The sequence below is a fragment of the Cupressus sempervirens genome, chromosome 3, assembly GCF_028749045.1.
Source record: "Cupressus sempervirens isolate cs-2001-9-10 chromosome 3, ASM2874904v1, whole genome shotgun sequence".
NCBI lineage: Eukaryota > Viridiplantae > Streptophyta > Pinopsida > Cupressales > Cupressaceae > Cupressus > Cupressus sempervirens.
Genome location: NC_143120.1, coordinates 672,289,144 through 672,305,470, shown reverse-complemented (window position 1 = coordinate 672,305,470; position 16,327 = coordinate 672,289,144). Strand labels below are relative to the sequence as shown.

The following is a 16,327-nucleotide window of genomic DNA, read 5'->3' as shown; positions in this document are numbered from 1 at the left end:
TTTACTTTCTAACATATCCTTATAGATCTTATTGCATACTTCTAACTTATTAATTCATCAAAAGTGACAAACCATTGTAGCCCTAACAAGGCACCATCTTACTATAGTAGTGATGGATTTATGGGTACCACCCCCACTATAGGTTTCCCTCTAATTAAGGGTTTTTATGATACCAAATGAATGTGTTATGTGTTATGTTTCATGAACTTATTTGTAATAGTTGGTGAATGTCGAATTAGTTATGTTATTTTCATTTTAAAAGTATCGTGATAAAATATTAGTGATTACTATGTTGCAAAAGGGAAAAGGAAAAGTTCTAAAAAAATTTAAAGGTAAATTTTTGTAGGATACTTATTCACCCATCCACCCACCACCCCCCCCCCCCCCCCCCCCCCCCCCCGCCCCCCCTCCCCTTCCCAGCATCCTATCTCTCCTAATTGTTCCAACAGTCTATGTTTTTCATTCTACAAAATATTATTGTATGGTCCAAATTATTGCAAATCTAACATGTTATAGCTATGTTTCTATATCTAGGTCCGAATTTATTAGTCTTTAGTCTACAATCGCTAGCAACATGCCCAAAATTGTTTCACTTATGACACATATCTCCATTTCTTATGACATTTGTTCCTATCAATGGTTTACTACTTGTAGGGTTAGTACTCTCATACATTATATTATCATTATTATATATAATATTCCTACATTCATTATGTTTATGTCCATAAGAAAAGATGTTATAGAAATGACTAAAAAGGGTTTAATATACTTACCTATTGAGTCCTTCATGTGTTCAAATTGATTGCATGCAAAGCATCTTCCATTGAATTGTCTCTTTACTTCTTCAAGTTGTTCAAGTTGATTAGGTACTTCTTTATATTCTTATTGTTTAGGTTGTTGGATCACTAGATATTATTCCTTAGTACCTTTAAATATTTTAAATGATTCTCCTTCAACATATGAAATTCTTGTTTTGTCTCCAACGGGTCTTTGTGCCATAATTTTTTTCATCAAGTTTCTCAATGCTTGAATATAAATTCTCAAGATGTATCTTTGCTTGTGTAAGCTCTCCTTTTATAATTGTGTTGTACTTATCAAGTTTTTTATAATATAACTTTGTAGTCTCAAGTTTAGATATCACCTTGGTAAGTTTGGATTAAAGATATGCATTCTCAGATCTCAAATCTAATTGACTTTTCTTTTCATCTTCCATCATGCTCATGTTTTAGAATCTCATTTTATTTTGTAATTCTTGAAATTGCTTTAGTGTCCTTGATTTGATCATGTGACTCTTTATTTTTCAATTTAGATGATCTAATCTTCTCTTTTAATTTCTAAAAAAAGTCATGTGCATCTATAAGTTTGATTTTCAATTTATTTATATACTTTGTAACTATACAAAGTTCCTCAAGAGATTCCTCGACATTATTTTGAAATTGAACCATATCCATAGATATCTTACTTGAGATGCTAAGCCCCCTCTGAATAATTGTTCTATAATACCAAGTGTTAGAAATAAGGAATATTGAGAGGTGGGTGAATCAATTTTCTATAGACTTTTTCCCAATTGATATTATTAACAATCTTTAAACTTGCATATATAATCAAACTAAAAACTAAACATAACCATAAGACAAAGAAACTCATTACATCATTTTTTAATGAAGGAAAGTCTCGACAAGGGAAAACCCCAGTGGGGATGGTACCCACAAAATGATCCACTAATCAAAAGAGTCGTGTGAAAGATGTTGACCCTATTAGGAGTCTATTACATCTATACATTCTATCTATCCTTATTAGAGGACTAGGTCTTGTTAGAAGCCTCAACCCTATTAAGAGTTGTTAAACAATATAAAATATGCAAGATGAGATGACTACTGAAACAAGCAAATACAACTTTACAATGTTATCAATAGAGATAGATACAAAAACCTTTATATAGTATTGATATCTTCAATATTTCATCTGTATTTTCGTTCCTTCTTCAAAACTGATCATACAACCATACTCCTCTATACTAGCATCAAATTCACATCTATATTGATCAAAGAAAGTGTTCATTCAAATATTATATCATTACAATACAATTTCATAATTTGCTAAACCAGCATGTTCTTCCTTTATACCAAAATTTTTGTTATGTTAGCCTTGTTGCTTGATACTTTTCTAATTTTTTTGTATTATCTTTTTTCACGTGCGAGTTAACATCTAGGATGTCATCCCAAAATTGTCAAGTAATTCCTTAACCAAAAGATCTTCATTCTACCTTTAACTATGTTTATCTTTTCGACCTATACCTAGAAAAGTTGCAATCACTCCTTTTGTACATATCCAATCTTTAAGGTCTTTTACCCACACATCATACACACCATGTCCTTCCTTTCTATAAGTGTAAATAAGCCCAAGTGCCTCTAGTCAATTGTGCTAAACAAAATAGGTTGATTGTACACTATTTTGTTGATATGTACTTAAATAATTCTCTGAATAATTATGATCTAAAATTATCCTTTCATTTTTTTTCTCAAAATAAGCTATGTGTTTCTACAAATGAAAACCCTAATATATATCTTTATCCAAATTGCCAATAGATTTGAGTGGGATAATTTTAGGGTTTTGACACCTAGATTGGATGAGCAGATTTAAGGACACTTGAACTTCATTTTGAAGAGGTTGGTGCTAATTTTATGATTAGAGATTTGTGGGACATAGACAAAATAGAAAGAACTAAGAACTAATATCAAATCGGTGCTCATCCATGAGAAATAAGTATTGAAAAGATGCCATTCATTGGAAAATTTAGGCTAAAGGAAGGAGATTACATAATCTTCATGGAGTATCATAGTGGACTATAAGGCAAGTTTTTCACATAGTTTTATCTAATCTTTAGTTTTCTTTGTTAACATTGAAACTATTGTAAGCCTTTAACAAGGAAGACTTATAATAAGTCTTTGAAAAATTCTCACATGGTATCTCTTAAAAACCAATCAAAATCCTCTAACAATGTAACCTGAATAGGATGTTGAAATCTTAACAGATTATGTCCATTCCTAATTAGATGAGTTCTCAAAAGGAACATATATAAGCATTTAATAGGAACCCTTTACTTGCAAGGAAATGCTAGTGGGTTTATTATTCCCATTGTGGTTTTCACCCTCAAACTATGGGTTTCCACATAAAATTATATGTATCCTCCACATATGCTTCTCTATGTGATCTTGCATGGTTTTAGTGTATTAAACTTGTTATTGTTAGTATCAAGGAGTGAACAAGGTTGTTCTCAAAATGGGTAGAGTGAGTGGTACTAATTCACCCCCCTGAGTACCAATTAGGAAAAATAATTGGTATCAAAGCACATACCCTAGAATTAACAAACCTTACAACTTGAGGAAAGATCAAATTATAGCCACTAGACTTCAGAGATAGCTTGATGATGCCTTAGATAGTATTCAAGAGTTAAAAGACAAGTTGAGAGAATCCTGAGTAAAAACAAATAAACTAGTGAAGAAGATAGGTGAAAGCCAAGTACTAATAAAGAAAATTGAAGAGAAAAGTGGTTATGAATAATAAGAGGATGCAATCTCAAAAATCATGGCTAAGCATGGAAAGTTAACAAGAACTATTAGGACAATTAAAAAGGAATAACAAAATTTAGCATTAAGAATGAGTGAAGCACGGGATGAGAAAGGAATGGCATCCTTGCAAGAGACAAAGATTATGAAGAACTAAAAATAGCTCAAGAAGAGAAGTAATATGCTAAAGATTTACTCAAAGAAAAAGAAGAAGAAATATCCATGATGGAAGAATAACATTGATATAGAAAACAAGAAAATGACGTCTTACAAGAACACTTTCATGAAAAAACTATAGTTAGAGGTCATGAATGAAGAATGGAAATAGGTGGAAAAGTAAATACATCAACTAATGGATGAGTTGAAGAACATCAAAGAGGGGGAAAGAGATTGATAAAATCCAATGAAAGCAAAAGGAAACTAGAAGAGAAACATAAATCTCAAGGGTAAATCTCAAGCTCAACTGGTCTAGGATTTGAAGGAATCAACACAATAGAGAAAGGAGATATTTTAGGAATAAAAGACTCAAACAGAATAAATAATAACAAGACACCAAAGAAATATAGTTCATTCAACAAGCCTACTTTATATTATTGTGGTAAAGTTGAATACATGTCAAAATTTTGTTGGCATGGGAAAATAGTACCAAGTATTCAACATACCTATAGAGGCTACTATAATCTTTATCATCATGACAATGAAAAAGGAACAAGAACATTTAGTGGTAAGAATGAGTGAAGCACAGGATGAGAAAGGAATGACATCCTTGCAAGAGACCAAGCCTATGAAGAACTGAAAATAGCTCAAGAAGTGAAGCAACAAGTTAAAGATTTAGTGAAAGAAAAAGAAGAAGAAATATCCATGATGAAAGAAGAACATTGAAATATCAAGAAAGAAAATGATGTCTTACAAGAACACTGTCATGAAAAAAATGAATACTTAGAAGTTTTGAATGAAGAAGCGAAGCAGGTGGAAAAGTACATTCATCAACTGATGGATGAGTCAAAAAACATCATAGAGGAAAAAAAGGAGTAATAAAATCCAATGAAAGCACCAGGAAATTGGAAGAGAAACTTATATCTCAAGAAAAACTACAAGCTCAAGTAGTTTAGGATTCAAAGGAATCAACACAACAGAGAAAGGAGAGATTTTAGGAATAAAACACTAAAACAAAATAAATAATAAGAAGACACCAAAGAAAGATATTCATTAAAAAACCTACTTTTTATTATTGTGGTAAAGTATAATGCATGTCAAAAAAAATTTGGTACAAGCAAACAGTACCCAATATTCAACATACCTATAGAGGCTACTACAATATTTGTCATCGGTGTGGACATCGTGCACATGAGTGCATAGATCTTGTAGATGAGGCAAGAGTGGAAGGTTACTATCACCATTGTAATAGGTATGGTCATAAATCCAAGGACTATGGATACAAATATCGAATGAAACTGACATCTCCAAGGATGGGGAGAAAAAATAAAATATCAAGTGTGTATGATAGGTTCTCTCTACCTATAGAAATTATGGTCACTATGCATCCCACTAAAATATAATGATGGGCTATAGCAACAATATTGGACCATGGAAAAATATAGTCATGTCATGCTACATATGTCATAAGATTGGTCAAATTGCCAAAAATTGTTGGACCAATAACATAATAGCGAGAAAGGAAAAGAAAAAATCATTTCTATTACAAAAGTCAGCAAGGAATTTGCGAAGGTTTGGACCTAGATGAAAGAGGAAGGAGCTGAGATCAAACCTAGAGAGGTTGTGAACTCAGTGGTGAATGGTGAGACTTCCCAATCAGGTTAAACTTGAAAGTCTTAAAGGGTTGCATGAGAAACTTAAGTCTTGTAATGATCCTCACATGCAAACTAGTAGGTTATGAAGAGTGGTGTCTTGGAATAATGAGAGATGGTCATGCTTTTCTTGTGAAGACAAGAAAAGAATAACACTAAAATTTGATCATTGGATGTGTGGCCAGAAAGCATTTGTTGAAAAGAGGTAGAGGTAGGTAAGAGTTGTCGTTAAAATTAAAATCTCAACATTACTTAGACAAGAAAAGAATAACACTAAAACTTTACCACTAGGTGTGTGGTCAGAAAGCATTTGTTGCACAGAGGAAGAGGTAGGTAAGAGTTGTGGTTGCCATTAAAATCTCAATGTTACTTTTTATGCTGGATCTATATATAGGCACATTGAATAGTAAATATTACTTTGCAAATCTGAGAACTTAAGAGCTTTTCATATTTTCAAAGCCATAGCTATCAAAAGTGTGATTTTCATGCAAATCTGAGCAAGAGAGTGACAAGAAACATTAGAACCAAATTATACCTTGGTATAAGGATTTTGACCCGTTGATAGAATCTTTTAATAAGACCCCTCTGTGGGTTAGATTTTCAAATCTCTCCCTTCACCTTTGGGTAGATTTTGTCCTAGAGGTGGTGGGGGAAGCCCTTAGAGACTTCTTGATAGTTGATACGGCTTCATCCAATGTGTTTTGATGATGTATGCTCACATTTTGGTTGAGATCGACATTTCCAAGGGACTCCCAAAAATGATTAAGTTGGCCTCTCCTCTTGGATCTTGGATTCAACATCTTGATTATGAGGGTTTCCCCTTTCACTGTAGGAAATGCCACAAGACAAGCCACCTTGCTACCAGTTGCTCCTCTGATAAATCTAGACCAAAAAAGTCCACTTCTTGGTGGAAGAGGGTCTCAGATGATCACTACACAGTCTAGAAGGTCCCTTCTACAGGGGATGGTGACTCTTCTCAGGATACTTTGGTGGAGGTTTTGATTGTTGTCTCTGATAGCCTATCTATTGCCCCAACAGTGGTGACCTCATCTGTTCACCCTCTTTCAAATTCTGTTACTGGTGATTCGACAGTGGCTCCTCCTGTGACTCCTTCTTAGGCTACTGTTGGTCCATCTCTGGATATTTCTATCCCTATTATTGGCAATTTGATGGTGGCTCCTCTTATGGCTCCTTCTCAGGTTGTTGCTAGTCTGTATCTGGATACTGTTGTCCCTTCTTCTGCTGAGGTTTTCTTCTCCAACTTCGAAGGTTTTGGGGGTTGGTTGTAGTGTTGCTAACTTTGTGTGGTAGAAGGCTACTAGTTTGGTGGAGGATGGATGGACCATAGTAAAAGGAAAAAAGGTCAAGCCCTCCAATCCCTCTTTTGATATGGCATTACATTCTCAAAAGATGGGACCAAAAGGGAAAGCCTGATGAGGCTATCCTATTTTTGGCTCTCCTAGCTTTTTTGTCCTATAGTTCTTTGTAGTCTAACAAGGGTAGAGATTTATTGTCTTTTCCCCTTTTCACCATGGGGTTTCAAGTGTCTAGTCAAAACCTATTTTTGTGGTTGTAGTGTATTGTGTTATCTATGATGCTACCATGGTCATGTTGTCTTGGTTGGTGACCTATTTCACCTTGGGTTGTTGTTTTATTTGGTTTGGGCTTCAATGAATATCTTGTAATTTTTAAAGGGTTTTAGGCACCCTTCAAAACATGTTTTCCTTAATCAAAAACATTAGAACCAAATAAGTGTAGTCAAGTGTGTAAAAGGAATCATATCAATGTATTGATTCGCCAATGGCAGAGGAACAATATTCCAAAGTATATGATGTTGAACTAGTATATGGAAAAGAGAATGATATGCCAGTCTATGAACCAATATTTAAGAGTGCAGATGATAAAGGTGTGATGGAATCCCTATCCTGACTCTAAGGCAATCTATTAATAGTTGAATATGTAAGTGACTAACTAAAGGAAAAGACAATCGAGTTGGGGGACAGGGAAATCCATTCGAAGTATGAGGAGTTTTTTCCTGACACAATAAAACTAGGTTTTGAAGATTTGGAAGAAATAACCCTAGCTCATGAAGTGGACATCGCAAATTATTTCAAGGATGAGTGGGTCAGGTTTGATCTCAGAAGGGTACATAGTGAGTACATGTGACTTAAAAACTCTACAACATCACAATGTAGGCAATTGAAAGGGTCATAGGGTTTAGCAAAACCAAAACATATTTGACTATCAAGAAATAGAATCCAGTTGAAGTGGAAAATTTGATTGGATATCATCATAATAATAGGATGTGTTCATTGAAAGACATCACAAATAAAAAGGTTGAATTTGCAACAATGGTGATTTCTCACTAGCTGTATCAATTGAGATGGGTCAATGACATGCAAAGTGGAGTGATGTATGGGGTGCACCAAATAATCACTAAAAAAACCTCACTTAACCTAAGTGGGTTGTTATATATACAGATGATGGAGGATCTAAAAAAGATTAAGAGGGAGATTAGTGCACACATTCAAATATGGTGACATATTAGTTTGTATATTCTTTTATTTCAAAGTGGAATTTCTTGGATTTGTAAAATTTTAGTGGAAGTAAAAGAATGGCATTGCATCACAAAACACTAATATGTATAGTAGGTTGGTCAATGATACCCTTGATCAACTTGAAACATATTTCAAAAAAAATTGTAAGAGATGCATAGAAGGAGGATACCCTTAAACTTGATTATGGCTTACAAAAGATAAATTTATTTCTTGGAAAGCATAGGCATGTATATATTACAAATGGTTCAAACACAAGCTCATTGGTTGACCAAATTGTGTTATTAAGTTGATGAAGAATTAAAAAGGAAGCATACTGATCAGCTACTAACAATGCTAATTAACTAGAAATAACAAAGGTTTGGCATATCTGAGAAGAAAATAAAGGAGCTAAATGAGCAACAAGAAGTAATTGCAGAGGAGAAGAGGTAGAAGAAAAAGAAGAGCATAAGTCAAACAATGAAACAAATCAAAGAAGACATATTGGAAGAAGGCGATGAAACTCATAGAGGATATTCCTCACCTAAGCTAGAACTGGAGAAGAAAGCCACCAAGAAGAACATCCCCACTACTATAAAATATCCAATGGTAGAAATGTACAAGACGAAAACCTCATAGAAGGACAAGAAGAAACCTCCAACTTCACTGAAGGAAGAAGAATTTGAAGAGGAAATAGAGATAGAGAGTCTCAAATCGCCGAAATATGGTAAGAAACTTAAATTTAAGAATATTATTGATGATATGGACAATAATGACAATTATAATACATTGAAAATTAGTTTTTTTAAGTTCATCAAAGAAAATAAGAATAAAATTGTAAATGATGCATTAGTAAGTTTAAGAGTGTTCAATAGAACACCAGAGTTCATTGAAACACTGGTGCCCAGTGAAGTTTATGCAATGATAGGAGAAATATGGTCAAAAGGAATACTTGAGTGAAAGAATATGCTAGATGATGCTTTAGCCAAAATAAGAACTGACTTGGATGATGATGAGAGAGACACATTATTGAACTCATGCAAAAAGGATTTTTACATGTTTGTTAATGTAGCACTAATAACAATAGGTATAAAGAAAGAAGCATTTTAAAATGCAAAGAAGTTTTTGGTCAAAAGTTTACACTAAATAGGGAAAAATCTTGATGATGAAGAATGATGAAAAATAACTAACATAGGAGAAGCCAAAGGAGAAAAAATCAGAAAAGGAAACAAAACCAAAGGGTTCACGAAAGTAGTCAGTAGAATAGGTTGCTACACAAAATAAGAAAAGGACTTAAATGAGTCAAGATTTGAACATGGAACCCAAGGAGAGTGGAGAAGTTCAGTGGGAACAATCCAAAACAACACAACTAGAGATGAAATAACAACAACAAGATGGCATACATGCTGATGAAATTCATCCAGAGATTATTGATGTCTTGATGATGGACTTAAGTTCAAAGGATGTAGAAAAGAAGAAAGGTCAAATTGTGACCATTATTTCACATAAAGTACATAGAGATAAAAAGGAAGGAGAAAAGACAAAAGAAAATGGTCAAAAGATGGATGTTGTAGATGAAGAACAAAAAATTGAATGTAATGGATACACCAAAAGATACAATGGGACAGGCCACCCAAGAAGAAGAAGAAATACAAAATAAAGAAATTGTCTAGCAAGAGACATGAAAGGGAGAGCACATTGGTCAAGTTTAGGGACATAGTTTAGTAGAACGCACCTGAATCCCGATTCAAGAAAGAATATGATTTGATAAGTCAAGTCAACAGAAAATCAATCATATCTATGAAAAGGCTAAGAAGATAAAATAGGTCTTTGAATAAATGGTTCTAATGAAAAACTTGTCAAAATAAATAAGTCTTGTTGAAGACATGAAAGGGGAACTAACATCATTGAAATATGAAACATTAGATGAATTAAAAGATATAATCCATGTATTCAAAATTCATGCACGTCACACACCTTAACTAGGGATCATGAAAAGATAAGAGAGAAAGATCAATAGGATCTTGATGAATCCAATCAATCTTACAATCCATTAATAGCATTAGCCTCATAGAGAACAACAAATATTTAGTGTACCATGTATTTGGTACATCAATTAAGAGAATAAGAAGAAAAGAAAGTTTTTCAATTGATGGAACTTCAATGTTTCTTATCTCCACTAGTAGGGATCATTAGTAAACATCTAACAGATGCAAAAGCTCAATTAGCCAAGCCATTGATAAAGAAAAAAAGGAGCAATTGATCAAAAATTGGTGAAGCTCAAGAGTGCAATACTCACTTTTACTCACCTGAAGGAGTCATGGGAGACACAATTAAACACAGCAAGAGATTGATATAAGGAAATATTTGAGAATCTATAAGCCACTACAACCCTCATACACTTTGTTAGGATGATGTACCCAAGGGGGAGAGAATTTATGTAAAATATGGAGCTTAATCCTTATATACCCTTTTTTCCTTGATGCCAAAAAGGGGGAGAATACAAAGAATAAATACAAGGGGGGGAATATGGAAATGCAAGGGGTAGAATACAGAAAATACAATAAAAAAAAGTTGAATAATAAAGGTGGGGGGGAGGGGGGAGTAATGTAATGAAGAATAATGTAACAAGAGAAAGGGGTAGAACCATAAGAGAAAGGAAAATTGAATTGTGAAAGATAAAATTGTTAGTGTAAATAATTATTATTTATGCTTTACTTAAGTTTACTTAGATAAATGCATTATTTTATTATTTATTAGGTTAGACACCTAGGAGTTTCTATACTCATATGAGTTGTCTTATTGACAACACAAGAGTAAGAAACTCCAATTTAGCACATGGTGTCTACAACACTGGAGTTTGCATAAACAGTTGAGTCATCATGGAGACAACATAGTTATTTGCACTATTATTTTAACACATGGTGTCTATAACATAATTGTATATACTACACCCTTGTAGGCTTATCCTCTCATCATCGCACTAACTCCTATGCTTAATGTATGATAACTCACACCTAGTGGACATGTGTCTGGTTGTAAGACTTATCATGTTGCTAACTCCTAGGAATTCTAGATTCATCATAGAGGCCTTTATATACAGGCATATCATATTGTTATTTTGATCATACTCTGTTGGTATTTTATGCTAGTTATTGTGCTTGTTGGTTTTGCGTGAATTTTTTCCTAAGGTAAATTCTTACATGGTATCAAAGCCATAGAGGCGTCATTCCATAGCCATTGGAGACTGATCTTGCTTCACCTCTCTGAGGACACCTTGACTCAGATCTAGAGAATCCATAGATATTGGGAGTGTCTAGAGCCAAAGCAGACCTCACCATTTCATTCAGAGCATCAACTCAGTGAAAATCAACAATAAATTTGCCTATATTGGGCCACAGTCGATTTTGAGGCAAAAAGAAATTTGCAAACCAACACCCAAAGGCCCGATTTGCAAGTACAATATGATCTTTTTCAGATCTGCTTAATTATTTTTTCGGATCTATTAATTTTTTTCTCAACATTCTCGAATTTCTATTTTCACAAAATATTTTTAGCCTCACAGGCCTGCAGAGAATTTTTTTTTGCAGGAACTGGGTGGTGAAACCCTGGCCCCCGTAAGGAATATTCATAGGGAATATTCCTTTTTCCTATTGGCATATTACATTTAATCCAAGTAATACAACTGGTAGACACTCAACCAGTAGCTAAACAAATCACGCTAACAGTTCATTCTGCACAACACCTGCGGCCTTCACTCACAAAACCCAGCGACTTTGGTTTACGTTAGCCCCACGGACTATTTCTTTTATTCACTATAGTAGGGGTCACACGGCGAATGTGGGACAAAACATATCCCACCACCAACCGTTAACAGTTGATGCTGGTAAATCATTTTAGCACCGGTCGTGATAACAGTTGGCGCTGATTCATCTATCCTCACCGGCCAATTCTGAACCTCCCACCGGTGATCATTTCTGGCCAACACTGTAAACTCCTCACCACGAACACTCGTCCAACTATGCAAGACAGTCTGCCACATGGAATTCGGAGGAAACACAACATGGCCAGTGCTGCACTATGTGGCACAATAGTTAGTCGGTCCCGCCCAGCCACATGTCAGACAAACTATACAAAGGACATGGCAGATTCGCCACATCAACCACCTGTCAGCAGCCATACATTGCCATGTAAATGATCTCCACATCAGCACCCCCTACAGCCCTACCATGTCAGCATACAAATTAGTAAACATGTCAGACCGTTCCGTATGGTGTTGACATCATTGTGACATCATCATGATGTCATTTGTCACGTCAGTCAGTGGGGCCCATTTTTTGTTTATGTCAGTGATTCACTATGTTAAATTTGATGGTCATTTGACCATCATCCAGAGGAAAATTTGAGTTGTTGTGATGGTTGTTTGGACATCAAATTTAACCTTATGTTTGACCCCTCTCCAGATTCATTTTTGATTTGACAATTCAAAATTAGGAGGCCATATCTCAGTCATCCAGGCTCCAACTCAAGTGCAATTTTTTTTTAATTTTGAGTAGAATTTCCTTAACTTTTCAGTGATTTGTTCTTTTCTAGTTTTGGTGTATAGATTTGTCAAAAATTCAATTTTTGGTGATTGCACCTATCCAATCCTGCATTTTGTAACATCAATTACTTCGTACAGGCTCATCTAGACTCCAAATCAGGTTTCAATTTTTTTGAAGTGTTAATTTTTTGTCTACTTTCTAAATCTACAATTAGATTATAGGCTAGTATGGACATAAATATCACTTTCAGAATTAGGTCCTTTCTTTGCATTGTATTGCTTCAAAATTGTTGTACATTGCTTAGTTTCAGATTTGGACCCCAAAAGGAGGTTGTAAATAGTAAATCAGAAGACCACAAAGGCCAAAATTGGGAAGTGGCTATTGTAATTGCACTAAGTATAAAGTGCCAGAATCTTTCTTTTCTTTTTTTTTGTGGGGGGTGGTGGCATGTTTCTTGATTGAGTGAAAAGGGGGGGGTGGCTCTTGGTGTTGTATTCCTTTTTTTTTTTGTTATCTTTCATTTCTTACATCATGGAAAATCTTAAGTTTCCAAAATTAACACCACATAACTATGCTACATGGTCTATTAAAATGTGGTGTCAATTAATGCATAATGAAGTTTCTCAATATGTAGATGGTACCCTTCTTAAACCAATAGGTGATCAAGTATCTAAAAGTGATATTAATGTTACTGCTTGGGAAATGGCAGATAGGAAAGCCCTAGTGATATTATGAAGGGGGTTGAAGACAAGATCTTCTATCAGATGTAGAAGTATAAGACATCCAAGGAAGCTTGGGATGCCCTCAAAAACCTATATGGTAAAGTTATTGAGGAAGATGTTTATAAAATTGAAGATCGGCTTGTCTCCGTAGATCCTAAGACATTTGATTCTATACAGGATTTCATCATTTAGTTGAATGAATTAAGAACAAAGCTTGATGATTGTGGTAGTCCTATTAAAGATGATAGGTTAATCTGTCTCATTCATAATAAGTTGTTATTTGAGTACTCCACATTTTTTTCTTCTTACAACACCACTAAGACTACATTAGGGGCTGCCTAGTAGAAAGTCACTTTTGATGGTTATGCTCAACTGTTGGACAATGAAGAAAAGAAGTTGTAATCAATGGGAATTCTCAAGTTGTCTAAGTCTAAAGCATTGGTGGCTAATAATGAGGGTTCTCTAAATTCAGCTACTCAAACTTCAAATAAAGGAAACGGCAAAAAGAAGAAGTGGAAGAATACCAAACAAGAGGATACAAAAAAGACAACACAACCATCAAATCAATAAGGAAAGTCTTCCTCGAATACAAACAAGAAGGGGGACACTAATAAGGAGAAGAAAAAATGTGCTTATTGTAAAAAGATGGGTCATGAAGAACATTAGTGTTACCACAAACAGATTGATGAGTTGAAGAACATCATGAAGAAACACAATGTTCCACTACCTAATGCTTATAAGGAGAAAGGATCCTCATCCTCATATTCTAAGGGCAAAGGGCATGCTTTACTCACAAACATTGTTAGTCAGGGAGATTGGATCATTGATTCAAGTGCCACACATCATATGGGTGCATCAAAGCGAGATTTTTCTTCCATGATAGATTTAGAGGTACCGCACATCTTTGTAGGTGTGATACTAAGGTGAAAGTTGAAGGTAAAGGTGAAGTGGAGATGAACAATAGAACATTCAAGGATGTTCTATATGCTACTAACCTTACCTCTAATCTTCTTTCAATCTACCAAATGACTCACTATGGAGGTGGTAATAAAGTGGACTTTCTTCCAGATTCAATGGTAGTGAAAAGCATTAAGGATGACTCGATGATTGCAATTGACGAAGCCAATCAAGTTTTAAGGCTTTACACTATCTCCTCCTTTGTGCCAAAATCAAATACACAAGCCTTGTTATTACATTCAAATGCAAAAAGTAAATTGTGGCATGAGAGATTTGGACATCTCAATGACAGATATCTTTAGTAGCTTAGTAGCAAGAAAATGGTCAATGGTCTACCTCAAATTCAGTTTTCAAAAGGTGTTTGTTCAAGTTGCTCACTTGGAAAACATCCAGAAAAATTGTATGAAAAGGGGAAGTCTTAGAGAGCACAATGTGTTCTTGAATTGGTACATAGTGATGTGGTGTGACCATTTCTAGTGCCATCATTTGACAAGTCTCGCTATGCATTCACCTTTATAGATGACTAATCTCGCTTTACTTGGGTTTTCTTCATGGCTCATAAGAGTGAAGTGTATGAAAAAATTCTCAGCTTCAAGGCTCAAGTCGAATTCATCAAAGTTCTTCAAACAGATAATGGGTGGGAGTATGTGAATGCAAGACTAATAGAATTTTGAACTCAAGAGGGTATTGATCTTCAGCACTCGCTACCATATACAACACAGCAGTGTTGGTCTGACTTTTTGTATGATAGAAATCCTTTGTCCAAATGTAGAAAAGTCAGATTGTACCCATTAATGGATAATAGGGTTTCTAGATAAGTTGTTTGTTTGCAAACCTTTGAATTTTTTTATGAAAACCCTATGTTTCTTTCCATTCATAATTGTCCGGGCGCAAAATGTTTGAATTTTCAAATCAGGCGAATATTCTGTTCCTTTTATATCTCCCGCGCCTCGAGCTACTTTTCCTCTCAGATTTCCCAACTGTTTGATCTAAATAGATCCACCATTGTCATTTCCTCGCTATGAAAACATGGGCACTCTTTATGTATAGTGAGGTAGCGAGTGCCAGAACGTTATAAGATGGGACTGCAAAATGAAGACATGGCAGTTGAAGAATTGTTTTCTGGCCGATCATTCAGTCACGGACACCTGGCAAGTACTGTCAGAACAGGAAAAGGGACCCAATGGAAGCAGTCAGAAGTCAGCATCAAAATGGTGATTTTTCCAATGTCTCGCTGCCTCGCTATCAAAAAATTTGGTCATCTCGCCATTAGCAAAGTAGCAAGGTGCCAAGAAATCAAAACATAATGGCCTCAAAAATTTATCAGTAACCATGATTTGTCTAGGTGGCGTGTCCAGTAATAATTGTTGTTGTCAGAAGCAGTTGGTAGGAGCAATAATGATTTGATGGGTCCTTGTTTTTCACGGCACCAAGATCTATTAAAGTTGTCGGAGCTCGCTACCTCGCTATCAAAAAATTCTAATATCTCGTCATTAGCGAAGTAGCGAGGCACCATAAAATCAGCAGCTAGTGGGATCTCAAGTAATGTGGATAATGACTAGGACTAAAGTAAAATCTTGTTGGGTGCCAACAGTGCAGAATCTCCTACGTCATCAATGCTCTGGACCCATGACCCAGAATCTCAGATCAACGGCCATCATCGTCTCGCCATGAAGAGTTGCTAGATAGATACGTATAGCGAGGTAGAAAATGAGGGCCCACCACTATCTTTCTAAGCAAGTACACTAACATATCATCTGCAAGATCAAGATCAGATTGATGTCTATCACTGCTTCGCTATGGCAAGGTGATCCTTCTTTATCTATAGCGAAGTAGCGACCTGCTAACATGTGTCCTCAGTTGCCAGTGGGTCCAGAAAGAAGCACCATCAAGGAAAGAGCTATGTACATGGGCAATTTTCATTGGATCAATTAACCAACTTGTCAAGTGCAATGCCTAGTTGTTTTTCTCCATATCCCGTGATCATAGGATTTTTAAAGATCGACGGCATAGATTTAAATGCAGAATATGGTGCCACTCTGTGTATTAATTAGACATGAAAGCTTCACATGTGAGGAAAAATAGAGTATAATACAGAAGATTTCATCAGTTTCACCTTACGTGAGCAAAGATTTCGAGCTATTCCTGAGCAAAAGCAATTACTGAAGGAAATCATGCTGAAGTTTGGCAAAA

The 16,327-nt window shown here is 35.2% G+C and overlaps 1 pseudogene; it reads right to left on the bottom strand.

Annotated features, from left to right (window-relative positions):
* LOC149568516 (monothiol glutaredoxin-S11-like) overlaps positions 1-16,327 on the bottom strand; it is a 145,130-nt pseudogene that overhangs the window by 117,987 nt on the left and 10,816 nt on the right.